This window comes from Pseudophryne corroboree, chromosome 11 (assembly GCF_028390025.1).
Source record: "Pseudophryne corroboree isolate aPseCor3 chromosome 11, aPseCor3.hap2, whole genome shotgun sequence".
Taxonomy (NCBI): domain Eukaryota; kingdom Metazoa; phylum Chordata; class Amphibia; order Anura; family Myobatrachidae; genus Pseudophryne; species Pseudophryne corroboree.
In genome coordinates, this window is record NC_086454.1 from 206,447,314 (window position 1) to 206,461,482 (window position 14,169).

Sequence of the window (14,169 nt, forward strand, 5' to 3'; positions counted from 1 at the left end):
AATCAGTGGGATCCTTGGAAGGGCTTGTAGGAGATTACCGAGAGAGTCAGAATGAAAAAGAAGCAAGAGTGGAATTAAAAATTAAGGAGAGGAGAGAGTGAAGAGATATAAAGAGTGTAAAAAGCAGAAACAAGTCACGGACGCGGGGAGAGCGAGACGGGAGAAAAGTAGTGTGGGGAAAAAGGGTAAGGTGAGCTAGGAGAGGCCTGGGAGAGCTACGTGAAATTTAGTGTACCAAGGTGTCCAGATGCCGTGGAATTTATCCACTGTGTTGTTCATCAAGGAGGAAAGATATTCCATCTTTGCTACAAACCAAACGCGGTTCATGAGTTCAGGACGGGTTGGAGGGGTGAGGAGTTTCCATGATTTAGCAATCTGGAGTTTAGCTGCACAGGCTATATGCATAACCAGTTTGTTTTCCGGCTTAGATAGCTGACAGGCTGGGGCACACAGGAGCAGCGTCTCAGGGGGCAGGGGGGGGGCAGTCCGGAATAAGCGACTGGATGAGGATACGGACCATTAACCAGAAAGAGGCTATCCTCGGGCAGCTCCACCAGATGTGAAAATACGAGCCTACTTGACCACATTGATGCCAACAGAGGTTAGAAGTGTTCGGATATATTTGGTGTAAGCGTTCGGGAACCAAATACCATCGCGTATAGACTTTGTAGGAGTTCTCCTTGATGGAGACGCTAATAGAACATTTAGAAATTTTCAGTCGGACAGATTCCCACACGTCGTCATCCAGGGAAGTCCCCAAGTCAGTTTCCCAAGCAAGTTCATGTGCTGTGCGGGGGGGCGTAACTGGAGACAAAATGGAGTGATATAGATTAGAAATAGTGCCTCGATCCGTGGGACGATACATGCATAGGCGCTCCATCAGAGTCGGGACATTAGGGATAGGCGTTGTCCTAGTTAAGGACATCACGAAATTTCGAATTTGAAGGTATTGGTAAAAATATGAAGTCGGGAGAGAGTGCTTTGTTTGAAGGTCTGCGAATGAGTACGGTACATTGTTATGAAGTAGATGATGAAAGCGGGAGACGCCTGCCCTGGTCCAGTTGGAAGCAAATTGATGGGATTGGCCCGGTGAGAAGGAGGGTTTGTTCCAGATGGGGGTTAGGGGAGAGGGAATTGTGTGGAGTAAAAGTTTAGATTTTAGCGAGTCCCACACCGATAAAGTTAGGGATATTGTTGGCACTGCTGAATGGTTTTAGGTCTGTGCGGACGGGGGAGCCATGGGAGATGAGAAACCGAATCAACCTGAGCCAAGTCGCTCTCCAAGTCCACCCATCTCCTTGTGTGCCGTGGAGAATGCCAGGCGACAAGTTGACTGAGTGCCGTGGCGTAGTAGTATCTTGATAGCGAGGGAAGGCCTAGACCACCACACGGAGAGCTCTGCTGGAGGGTCTCCCTACGCAATCGCGGCTTCTTATCATTCCATATGAATTTACCATATTGGGTCTCGAGGGAGGATAGAATCCGGAGAGGGACCGGGACAGGGAGAGTCTGGAAGAGGTATAATATCTTGGGGATGACGTTCATCTTAATGGCATTAATCCTACCGATCCAAGAAATGAAATGTTTTTTCCATCCTAAGATGTTTTGAGATATTTCCTTAAATAAGGGGGGAAAGTTAGCCTCATAGAGAGAATAGTAAGATTTGGTGATTTGCACCCCCAAATATTTAATGGAGGTATGACACCATGCAAAAGGGAAGTTGGATTTCAGAAGATTCAGCGTGTTGAGAGAGATGTGTAATGGGAGAGCCTCTGACTTGTCGTTGTTCACCCTATATCCAGAGAGGTCCCCGTAGAGAGATAATTCTTTGAAAAGATTGGGTAGGGAAATTAACGGGCTAGTGAGTGTGAGGAGGACATCATCCGCAAAAAGGGAAAGTTTGTAGTGTGAGTCTTTGATAGAAAAGCCCGTAATGTCCGGATTAAGACGGATGCGGCAAGCGAGAGGTTAAATTATCAGAGCGAAGATGAGAGGCGACAGGGGGCATCCCTGTCGCGTACTATTGGTGATGGCGAAGGAGTCTGAAAGAATTCCGTTTGTTAGAACAGAAGTGGAGGGGTTGTGATAGAGTGCTGAGATTGCTTGGAGAAATTCCCCGCGGACACCAAAGCTGCGGAGTGTTTGATCGAGAAAGGCCCACGAAACCCTATCGAAGGCTTTCTCCGCGTCTAATGCCAATAAAAGAGAGGGGAGTTTGACTGAGTTAGCATGATGAATCAGGTTGATGGTGCGTCTGGTATTATCTAGAGCTTGACGTGTAGGGACAAATCCGACTTGGTCGGGATGTATAAGAGACGGAAGAAGAGGATTCAGGCGTAAGGCAAGAATTTTTGCAAAAAGTTTCAAGTCAGTATTGAGAAGGGATATAGGGCGGTAATTAGAGACCTGCTGGTGATCTTTACCAGGTTTGGGAATAACAGTGATTAGTGCTTTAGTAGTTTTGTTGTGAAAGAGTTCCCCATTAAGGATTTTATTAAAAGTAGACATCAAGTGAGGGACTAGAGAACACTCGAATGTTTTACAGTACGCGAAGGGTAGGCCGTCTGGTCCCGGAGCCTTAGAGGGTTTCTAAAGTTTAAGAGCAGCCGATACTTCCTCGTCAGATATAGGCTTACATAATGCAGTGGCTGAGGGAGCATCCAACTCTGGGAGGGAGCATGAGGTCAGGAAGTCGGAAATACGCGTGTTTGAGTCAGGTAGGGATGACGGACTGCCTGGGGAGTTATACAAACGGGTGTAGTATTCCTTAAAGATAGAATTTATGTCTGAGGGATTATAGTGTGTATTACCGTTAGAGTTCTTAAGTGAGACTATAGAAGAGAGGGCTTTTCGTGTTTTTAATCTATTTGCCAAGAGGGCATCAGCCTTGTTGCTTTTCTCATAAAATCACTGGTTCAGCCAACGTAGGGATTTATCTATCTTTTCTGTGATTAGTGCATTGAGAGCTGCCCTAGCAGCCATAAGCTGTTTGTAGTTCGAGTCTGTGGGACTATGTTTATGAAGAGAGTCTAGATTTTGGACCTGATCAGTGAGATTCCTGAGTATTGCTTTGTGTTCCCTATTGCGATGAGATGCATAGCTAATTACATGGCCTCTGAGGACAGCTTTGTGGGCCTCCCAGACTAATGGGGAACATCCTGATTCAGGATTGTTAAGAGAAAAGTATTCCGTGAGCAGTCCGGCTATCTTGGATTTGAAGGAGGGAATTTTAAGAAGTGTCTCGTTCAGACGCCAAGATGGGCGGGAAGTTGGGGCATCCAACAGATCAAATGCGGACGCGACGGAGGAGTGATCCGACCAGACATTGGGGATAATCAAAGAGGACAAAATGTGGTTAGAGGCCGGGGGGCTGCAGAAGAGATAGTCAAGTCTGGAATAAGACTGATGGGGGCTGGAAAAAAAAGTATAGTCCTTGGAGGATGGGTTAAAAGCACGCCAAGTATCGAAGAGAGATGCTTCTTTAATAAGTTTAGAGAAAGTATCGGATATATGACAGGTGCAGGGGTGCTTCTGGGGAGCGGATTTATCCAGTAGAGGGTCTAGAACTGCGTTAAAGTCCCCTCCCAGGAATACATAACCCGCTCTGTGTTTCTGGAGAGCTTTGAAAAAGGATCTCAAAAATCGTTGTTGGCCCGTGTTGGATGCATATAGGTTGGCTATAGTCACTTCCAGGTGCCCCAGCCGGCCAACCAGAATGATATACCTCCCCTCTGTGTCAACATGAACCGAGCTTTGAGTGAAGGGGAGTTTGTTGCTTATCAGGATAGCAACTCCGTTGTGCTTAGATTCACTTGAGGAGTACAACACAGTGGAGAATCGTCTGGAAAATAAGGTGGGGTGGCCATTTCGCTTGAAATGTGCTTCTTGAAGTAGAACTATGTCTGCGCGTAGGGTGCGGATTGTACGGAACAAATGAGAGCGTTTATGGGGCGTGTTTAGGCCCCGGACATTCATAGAGGCAATGGTGAAGGGCATGATGCTGAGAGCAGGGGGAGTATGGATGAGGTATTGAAAAGGGGGATCAAAGGAAAGGGGCCGACTCGCTCAGGAGGGAGAGTTTAGAAAAGAGGGAGAGAAAGGAAAAGAGGAGAGAGGCAGAGAAAAAAAAAGGGAAAAGAAGAGCGGAGGTGGGTGTTAAACGAGCAGAGTACCCTTTTCGGATTGAGCAAAATAGAGACGGGTAAGAAAAAGAGAAAGAGCAGGTTACTCAATACAAAGGAGATTGGTACTCCTGTAGTTTGGACTTAGTGGTCCAGAAAGGCGAGGGAACCAAAGTTCTGTGTCGCCAAAAGGGAGTAAAGAATAAATAAAATGGGGGGGTGTGGAGATCTAAATGAGTAGAGAAATATCACATGCAGGGAGGGGAACAGAGAGTATACGCACAACCTGAGAAGAGAAGGGGTAAAGCGTCAAACAAAACGGGCACTAGTGTGTAGGAGACAAGAGGTGGAACGGTGTCCCCTGGGTGAGGGGGGGGGGGGGGGTAGAGGGAGAGAGACAAGGGGGAAAGAAAGAGATGAAAAAACAAAACAAAAAAAAAGTGTGTGGGGGGGGGGGGGAACAATCGTCACCAGAAAATACATTGAGTACTTATCGCCTGGAGATACCAGAAACTTTACGGATTACAAGGATACACACTTGTTAAAACCTGCCGGGGTGACCGGCACAGGGGGCCCACAGTGCAGCTTGTGGAGTCTAGGAGGGAGCCAACGGAGAAGCTGGCTAAATATGTGAGACCCTTGTGCCCGTGGACCACGCCACAATCCAAAACAAATAAAACTTGTAAACGTCAGTGTGATAGCCGGGCAGCGGCAGATCCATCAGTCATTTTAAAAAGCATTGCACACCAGGCCGTTTCATCACATAAGCAAGTAGTTTATTCACAGTTCAGTCAGAGTTATCACGACAATAACATTTAACTCCTCATTCTCCTCTCCAGCACAATATTCATATGGGTTACATCAGGTTACATCTCCGTTTATTTGCTTCACTGGCAATAACAGCATTTACAGTGATGTGGCAGCATTACAGTACAGTACATACCAACGCAGTCTCTGGGAATCAGTAGTGCGGCTTCCGCAAACTGAGACTCATTTCAGTGTGCTCTCCCCCATTCGCTAGGGGCTCTATCTAAACGTGATCTCTCATGGACACATTACAGGGGGCCTTCCGCCAAACGTGGTTCCTACCACTCACCCAGCTCGTCCTCTCCCGCAGACTCACACCTCCCGTCCTGCTTCTTGGGTATCCATGAAGATGCCTTTGTTCCTGGTTCCTTCCACTGTACTCTGCATACTGTGGCTCTCACACTGCAAATCTGGATATATCTTTCTCTTTCTAGCAGCACCTACATGCTGTTCTATAATGCCAGGGACTATGGAGTACTATGCTTGTTCCACAGTCCCCAGACTGCGTTTCTCCTGGACACTTAGCCTGTGCCTTCCATCCTCAGTCCTCAGCTCACACTGAACTGTCCTGAGCTTTGTTCCATTTGCTAAAATCCCCCTGCACTTCCTGTCCTAACCCCCTAGATGTGGCAGGGTCTGCAAGAACTGGTTTTGGGGCCATAAAACTCCCCCACTCACTGATAAGAATTAAATGGCTTTTGGAACTTTCCAATATCTGTTAACATTCCAGTATGCCACATTAGGACAGCAGGAGAGAAAAGACCTAATAGTGCATGGTGCTGTCAATATTACTGTGAGCATCTAAGAGAAACATTAAGTCCCTGAACTGGGAACAAACTAACAATGGGAGGCAAAATGCAGCATAGGGGGACGATAAAATCAAACCGCAGTTGGAAGTAGCATGCAAGGCTAGGGGCGATTGCTAGAAACCGAAATTTGGCCACCTAGGCTACTGTAAACATATGGAGTTTAGTGAGTTTGAGCTGCTACAAAGAGTGACCTCGAGATAGTTCCAGAAAAAGAACAAAAGGCATCATGGGGAGGATGGGGGAGGGGGAAGGGTTGAAAAAAAAAAAAGGGGGGGGGTGAACATATGCAGTACGTGAACATAACATTGAAATCCTTACAGTCGTATAATCGTATAACAGGGGGTGATCCCCCGACAACAAACAGTAAATGAAAAGTTATACAAACGTCTGAGGGGGGAAGCAAGCATAGTGGTGCAGATTATTCAAGGGCTGATGTAGTTATTGACGGATAGGAAAAAGGGCTCATTGGAGAACATCCATCCTAACGCACAATCAAATTTTAAGTTGAGTGGTCTGCTCCAACGGGGGGTCCAGCTTCTATATGCGATAGCAAGTCCTTGCCCTCTTGGGGATCTCTGATGATGACCGTCTTTCCCTGAAGGTCAACTATTAGCTTGAAGGGGAAACCCCATCGGTATCGGATGTTCCTGTCCCGTAGTGCCTTTGTTAGATCACGGAGTTCTCTCCATTTAGCTATGGTTAGAGGGGCCAGATCTTGGAAGAACTGTAGTTTAGATGAATTGTAGAGTACATGAGGCTTTCCACGGGTGGAATTGAGGACCCTTTCTTTATCCTGAAACTTGAGAAAGCGGAGGACCACATCGCGAGGAGGCTCACCATCCCTAGGCTTAGGACGAAGGGCACGATGAGCCCTCTCCAGAGGAAACTGTACAGCCCCCAGGTCTGGAATCAGGAAGGAGAAGAGGTCATGGAGATAGGGTTCGAGGTTATCCATACTGACGGATTCAGGGATGTTGCGACTGCGCAGATTGGATCTGTGTTCGCGGTTCTCAAGATCCTCGTTTTTAGTGCGAAGTTCTGACAGTTCTGAGACAATGTATCGTTTAGAGCTTTCTGAAAATGGTCCTGACGAGATTCCATTTTCGAGGCTCTGGAAGCGAGGGAAGAGATGTCCGTCTTAATGGAGGCCACCGCCTTGTCCAGTTTGGACTCCAGGGAGTCCTTAACGTCCGAAATAAGGGAGCAGAGAGCTAAGATATCATCCTGGGTGGACGGAGCAGATGGCGGTGTGGCGGAGTTATCCATAGAATCGTGAGGAGGGGAGGGGAGACCCCTATGTTGAGTATTCTTGGTGCCTCTGGTAAAGTGTTGAGAGATATCAGCACCCCCTTGTTTAGGAGTCTTGGACGAAGATTTCTGCATGTGGACCGGACCAGTGTAGGGTATTATACTATGAAATATGATCCGACAAGGGAGGCAGGAAGTAAAAAAAAAAAAAAGGGGGGGGGAACACCCAGGGGGGGACCACGCTCCTCACTGTCAGGTGGTCATGGTGCTGGGGGCTGGTATTGCAGAAATGCCAGCAGTGAGGACTCCGCGTCAGAGGTAGGAGGGAGTCCCCTGGTCAAGGGTACCTCCTCCGTTGCGGTTAGAGTAAGAATCCTGGGTATTAAAGCAGGCCAGGCAGCGGGGCCGTCAAGGCAAGTCAGGTGTGAGTAGAGTCCCGCCGGGGACAAGAGCCGGCGTCACCGGGGTCATGGCGAAGCCGGACGGAGTGTCCAGCAACCAGCGAGTGGTGTCAGGAGCCAATGGCAACTCCGCAACCCCCTGGTAGACCGGTGTGCAGAGTCAGGGACCAGCAGTGATGTCCCGGCTCGGGGGAGGGCAGAGGCTGGTTCGCCATGTAAGGTGGTGAGGGGGTGCCCCTGATGTCTTCTGGCAGCAACTCGCTTACCCCCCGTTGGAGATGTAGCTCCTAGGTGTTCCGCTGCGGGCCCCACCGTGCATCCCCGGGTCCCGGCGCCGGCTGAGGGCCTCCTCCAAGATGGTCACCGGGCCCCCCTCAGCTCCACCAGCCCCAGGCGGTCCCAGCAATCCCGGGCTCCCACAGAAGTCGGCAGCGACAGGAGACGCACCCCTAGCTGTTCCCTTGATAAGTAGAGCTTCAGAGGGCAGGGGAGCGGTGTGCGATTCCCTCCTTAGTCCCCGGAAGCGCTCGACGGCCCGGGGGTATAATATAGGCCCCTGTCTGGTGGATGTCAGTAGGCCTCTTGAATCTGCAGCATAGGGGGGCGGGAGAAAAGCAGGGGTCTGTGCAGCAACCTGTGGAGCCTGGGCGGCCGGCAACGCAACTCCCCGTGATCCAGGGTACCAAGAGGACTTGAGTGGCAGGGGAGGTAAGGCGCGTCCAGCGGCCTCAGCGGGTACGGAGGACGGCGGGCGCGGCGGCTGGCGGGAAGCTCCGTGCACGGAGCGGACTCACCCACACATCGGGGCCCGATTCTCCAGCCACCAGGGAGGGCACAGGGGATCCGAGAAGGGCGGCAGTGTGCCGAGGGGAACTCCCAGGGGCCAGTCCGCGGCAAGGCTCCAACGGTCGATCCGGGCCGCCTCCCAACTCCAGGCCCCGGCTTCACTCTGGGGGAAGGCCGCAATCCGCAGGAGCACTTAAAAGTGCTCCCCGACTCCGCGGGTCCCCCCAGACACCAGCAGCAGGGTAGCTGAAGCCACTGAGGGGTGCCTGGGACAGTCAGGCATCAGTTGGGAGGGTATATTAGATTGATTAGTAGCAGTGCTTGCAGGAGCTGGGGAGATACACAGCTACCCTCCTCAGCAGCCAGGCCACACACCCCCATTGTGGACTTTTTAAACACAAACACCAAATGGACAATGCAAGCAAACGATGAAAGTTCTCAGAGTTCTTTCACCAACTCCTTCTCCGCTGGAAAGTACCACGATCCACTCCAGTAGTGACTGCCCGCGTACCCAGTGAGGACCCTACCAGACTCCTCAGCACTGAAAGTATGAAGTATTAACAGCAATAAATCAATACCCCACCTTTTTCAGTGGAGGTTGAAAGCTTGATCTTTTTGGTTTCTATCCACTGGAATTTTCTTGGGTGAGAAACAACTTATCGATCACCCTATCCAATGAATGTCCACCTAGGAATATTTCCTGAGAGTCTGCGAAAATTCCTTCTCTTTACACAAATCACATCTGCGTATGCTAACACGCAATTGCGTGAAATGATGCAAATGGTGTTATCTTGCACAGCGTATCACATACACACAATCGCATGGCTTATAAATACTTGTTATCTATATGCCCTATGATCACGGGAGTCGAATTCACAAGCTGCACTCCACAGCAGGAGCGTAACACCAAAATCACGCTCTTCCACATGTTTTACTTTTAAAACACACACACTACGTGCCTCAATACCAATATGTGAGGTCGCTAGCTTCCACGCCCCTAAGCATCTGCTTACTCAGAGTTTCCTCGATGAGATCCCGTTTTTGTCCTGGGGTTCAATGCACTCACACTTACTTTTCAACAACCCACACGTTTAGATTTTCTGTACAGAAAAAAAAGTCATTTACCAGTGATTGATAACATCCCCTTAAAGGTATTACACTTCAATTCAATGTGGCTATTGACAATAATTTAAATGCTATGATTCAGATTGGATAGTAATCTAGCAGAACCTACAATGATATAAGTATACATATATCCATATAATAATAGTAATATGACATTATATACATATATACACACACACACACACACACACACACACACACACACACACACACACACCATTTGACTCTCATGAATCCCCCACACAGCACATGTATTTATACACACATTCTGAATGACTGTATTTTCCACAGAGCCTAATTTGCACCTCAACAGATGTTCACATGCTTGCTGTTCCAGAGTGGTTGAATAAGTTCATTAACATTTCAATTGCTTATCTTGTAACAAACAGAGGGTTTAATTTTACACCCTCAGTATCTGCCAAGTCTAAAACAAATCCTGGAGAAAAAAACCCTCTCATTTCTGTGTAATAAATTTTTTTTTTTACATCAAGCTAAGTATTTTTCTCACTATTACTCTCACTAGGCCCAAATGAAACACTATAATTAACTATGGCATGGGTTAGTTAAATTTATTGGTAGCTTTTAAATGTTGTTGGCTTTGTACATATATATTATTTGTGACAAAGGAAACAGATTGCTTAACAAACGGAAAGTCAGCTGTTAGCTAGGTGTATAGAGTGACCTTATGTTATGTGGCTTTTAAGACCAATGCAGACTGTACCTTACACTAGACCAAAAATGGCCACTGTTCCTCCCCCTCCCAGGCCATGTGCTTGGACAAAATGGTGTCCACGCCATGCGGCCTGAATACAAATACTCTATCCTTTGTCACAAATAAATCACAAATTATACAAGCACCGGAAGTCGCCCTAATAGACAATTCCCAGTGCATGGTAACAAAAATTTTCACACGCTGCTTTTTCAGCACGAACAAAGCTTTGCTACTTCAGGCCTATGTTAGCAGTATGTGAATAGGATACAGCATGCTAACACAGCTATATCCATACTATGCAGCAACCTTTAAATGCTCTTTAAATTGACTTAACAGATAAACAATCCAATCTGAATCAAACACATTATGACTTATTGAACCTCGTTTAGCAACAATAAAAAGTACTCTGTAGCATTATTAATATTGTGCGTTTTTGTCACACTCACAGGCAACAAAGAAATCTATTGTCCCTTGATTCATATCAGCGCCTTACTGATAACGCAAAAAAAGTATGCGGTTCAGCAGCATGTAGATGCTTCCATCCTTAGCTGGTAGACCACACCGCGTATGTACAGCGCATCATTAAGTACGTGATATCGCGGATATTGGCCCTCATTCTGAGTTGATCGCTCGCTAGCTGCTTTTAGCAGCAGTGCAAACGCTGCTAAAAGCATGTTTTGTCTATGTGTCATTTATGTGTTGTATGAAATATGTGTTGTATATATCTTTGTGGCTGGTCTGTGTGAATGCGTATGCTACCGTATATCCTGTGCACTCTGCGTGTATGCGCACGAACAGAGACCTCTCTGTTTGGAGTTTGTATGTTGTGTGTATGTAATATTTTTGACTTCGACACAGGGTTACCCAGTCCAACAACTTGACAGAGCCTTAAAAGATACTTCTGATTGCACCAGATCTTTACTCATTCAATCCAATAGAACATTACATAAAAAAGACACAGCTATGGACAAATCACTCAAATTTATAACACAATACAATGTGGCGGCAAAAGAAATCAAGAGAATAATTTCTAAAAACTTTAACATTTTACAATCGGCTCGGTAATTAGAATCCACTTTCCCATTAAATAACCCAGTAGTTTTTTAGAAAAGTTACATCATTAAAACAGAAACTAGCCCCAAGTATGTTCAAGAGGGAACCTACTACATGCAATGTTACCAACGGAACTCAAACCTTTCGGTTACCACCCAAACTGAAAGTTTTTTTAAATAAATGTAGCAGGGATAGATGCACCACCTGTCTTATTGCTGATCACAAATGTACAACAATCAATTCATATAGCACTAAAGAAGAATTCAAGAAAAAAAAGCTTTCTTAATTGTAGATCAGATTACGTTATATATGTGATCCAATGTACATGTGATTATCAATATGTGGGGAGAACTACTCGTCCCCTTCATATACGCTTTCTCGAACATAAACATAAAATTCTGAAGCAATTAAAAACGCACACTTTGTCCGGGTCATGTTTCTTCTTGCCAGAAGGGGAATCTTAGAGGGGTTACGGCTAGGGCTATTGAACAAATTAAATCCACCCAAAGGGGAGGAGATAGATTTATTAGACTTTGTAAGCGTGAAGCCTTTTGGATTTTTCAGTTAAATACCCTCACTCCACATGGTTTGAATGACATAGTCGAACTTAATATTTGATTCTTCTGTTGGCTCTTTTGTGCTCAATACTCCAAGTCCATAGAGATTGACCACTTATTATAGCCTCCAAAATATTTAAATCAATTTCTAGTGGATAGATTAGGGAAGATTTACAGTTTAGAATTTAATACACAATGTAATATAGTTTGTAGTAGTATTCTCTTCTCTTTGTTTAGTGGATAATGCCCTGTCAAACTTGTGTTCGACACTTGATATCACTGAGGCTTCACCTCAGTGAGTTGTGAGTTGTGGTGCGGTCCCTGACATTGCCGGGAGGATGAGTTTAAATATATCTCTCCTCCTGGCACTGTTGTGGACGCGCGCACCGTGTAGCACGATCTCTACAGTTCAGTTCAATAAAGGGTATTTATATCATGATCTCTTATTGCAGACACCTGTGTTCTAAATTACATGTCTTCCTGGTATTATAAATGCCACATTCCATTTTCTTAAATTTCTTAATGTCTATTGTCCACATGTCTTCCTGGTATTATAAACACTCCGTTTCAATTTTCTATTCCTCAACGTCCATTTGTGATTATTCTGATATTTTTAATGACTCATTTAAAGGATTATGTATAGTATTTTATTTTATTATTTGTATATATTTTATACCCATCTATATTCAATAGGTTTAATATACACCAGTTAAGGAATGTTGTCTCTTAAATACCTATTTTAGTATTAAGTGCTAACACTATTTAGTAAGACATCTATTTTTATACTTTTTTATATAATTATTATTTATTATTAAATACATCTTTCTTGCTAGTTGGATTATATTATATTATACAGTATGTTATTTTAACTGTTATTAAGGGGTCTATTCATACAGAAAACGAAAACAGAATTGCTACTTATCACTATACATCGCATCGCTTCGATGCGATGTATAGCTGTGATAAGTAGCAATTCATGTATACTTACCCTTCCGACGATGCGCTGCGATGTCTGGGGCTCCTGCGGTGAGGTCTTCTCCAGCGGTCCTTCCCAGCGATGCGCGGGGTACAGCGGCGGGTCCCTTTGCGCATGCGCAGGGTGTTGACCTCCCGGCAGGCCGCAGTGGTTGCTGGGAGGTCGGGGGGCGGAGCCAGTACGAGGTGCAGAACAGCGATCAGGGAAGCATTGAGCTTCCCTGATGTCTCCGCACTACAGTTCAGGTTACGCCGTCCTGAGATGGCGAACCTGAACTCCATGGAGAAGCGGAAAGCAGAGCTTTCCGCACCTTCATGAATCGCACTCACCATACAAAGGTATGGTGATGCGATTCAGGCAGAGAGCAGGGGTACCGCTGGAGAAGTAAGAGACTTCTCCACGGTAACCCGCTCTGTGAATTGCAGTAGACAGAGAAAAGCCCTGTTTAACGCAAAACAGGGCTTTTCACTGCTGCATGAATAGACCCCTTAAACCGTTTGAATCCCAACCATATGTGTTTGTGTCTGGAAAGTCCCAGGGTCTTATTAGACTAATTGAGTTCAGTGGTTGCACATTAACAATCAATCTCTGCCTTTTAAATATGGCCCAAACGGGATTCCTTCACACAGCACTCTCCTCTGAAGAAATGACCAGTGTTGTTGGTCGAGAAACGAGTTAGGTGTGCAGTTTTGACCAAAGGACTCCTGATTAATATTCTCTCCTACGGACTGTAAGTGGCTTCCCGAAGTGGCGATTCATTGTTTACTACACTTTTGTGCTACCTCCGCTGAATTTCTGTGGACTTCACCATTGGGATGATATCAGTTAATCCACAACGGAGGTACACTACAGCCTAGCGGTAACCCACACGATTACTTCTGTGAATCCGTAAAATGAATCCATACCTGTACCACACCATTCAGTGTCTCACATGGACCAAAGTGCCAGAGCCAACTGGTAATCTAAACTGTCAGTCCGGGAAGCACCCGGACTCCACAGCGGGACACTAGGATACATAGTAACGGAATTACTGATAAAGTATATCCATTGCAAGCAATATGGATTGATACATTTACATATGCTGGCCAGCTAATCAGTGAATCTTGGATTATGCAGGTACTGGTTATTACCGAAATACAGTTACATGTAAACTAATTCAGTGTCAATACTATGTCAGACTTGCATATTGCACTGGATTTGCTCGGTTAATTTGATGAAAATAAATATCCGAGCCTTTCGTATTGAATGGAACATTTTACAGGTTAAATATGATTTCTCTTCGGTCCTAAGATTTATTAATGTCCTAAGGACTATCTGAATATTCGGGATTTTAAGATATTTTTGCATATCAATTTATATGTGATAGGTCCTCTGTATAATTTTTTATGTACTCTTAATTATTTGATTAATCTCATTAAACTGAATTTACTTCCGTTTAGTTATTTTTGCGCTCTCTCTTTATTTCTGTGACATTTCTATTTTTTCGTTTAGGGGGCTGGCAATTCCTCATAGCTCATTAAGTGAGAGCAGCATTAAGGACTATGGGGGTCATTCCGAGTTGATCGTAGCTGTGC

At 45.7% G+C, this 14,169-nt stretch overlaps 1 long non-coding RNA gene across 1 annotated transcript in view; it reads right to left on the reverse strand.

Annotated features, from left to right (window-relative positions):
* The window catches only part of LOC134969337 (uncharacterized), a 97,606-nt gene extending 84,055 nt beyond the window's left edge, over positions 1 to 13,551 (reverse strand). Inside the window, exon 1 of the long non-coding RNA XR_010189449.1 lies at positions 13,501 to 13,551. This is a non-coding gene — a long non-coding RNA (uncharacterized LOC134969337). The remainder of the gene's footprint in view (positions 1 to 13,500) is intronic.
* Positions 13,552 to 14,169: the final 618 nt, after the last annotated feature.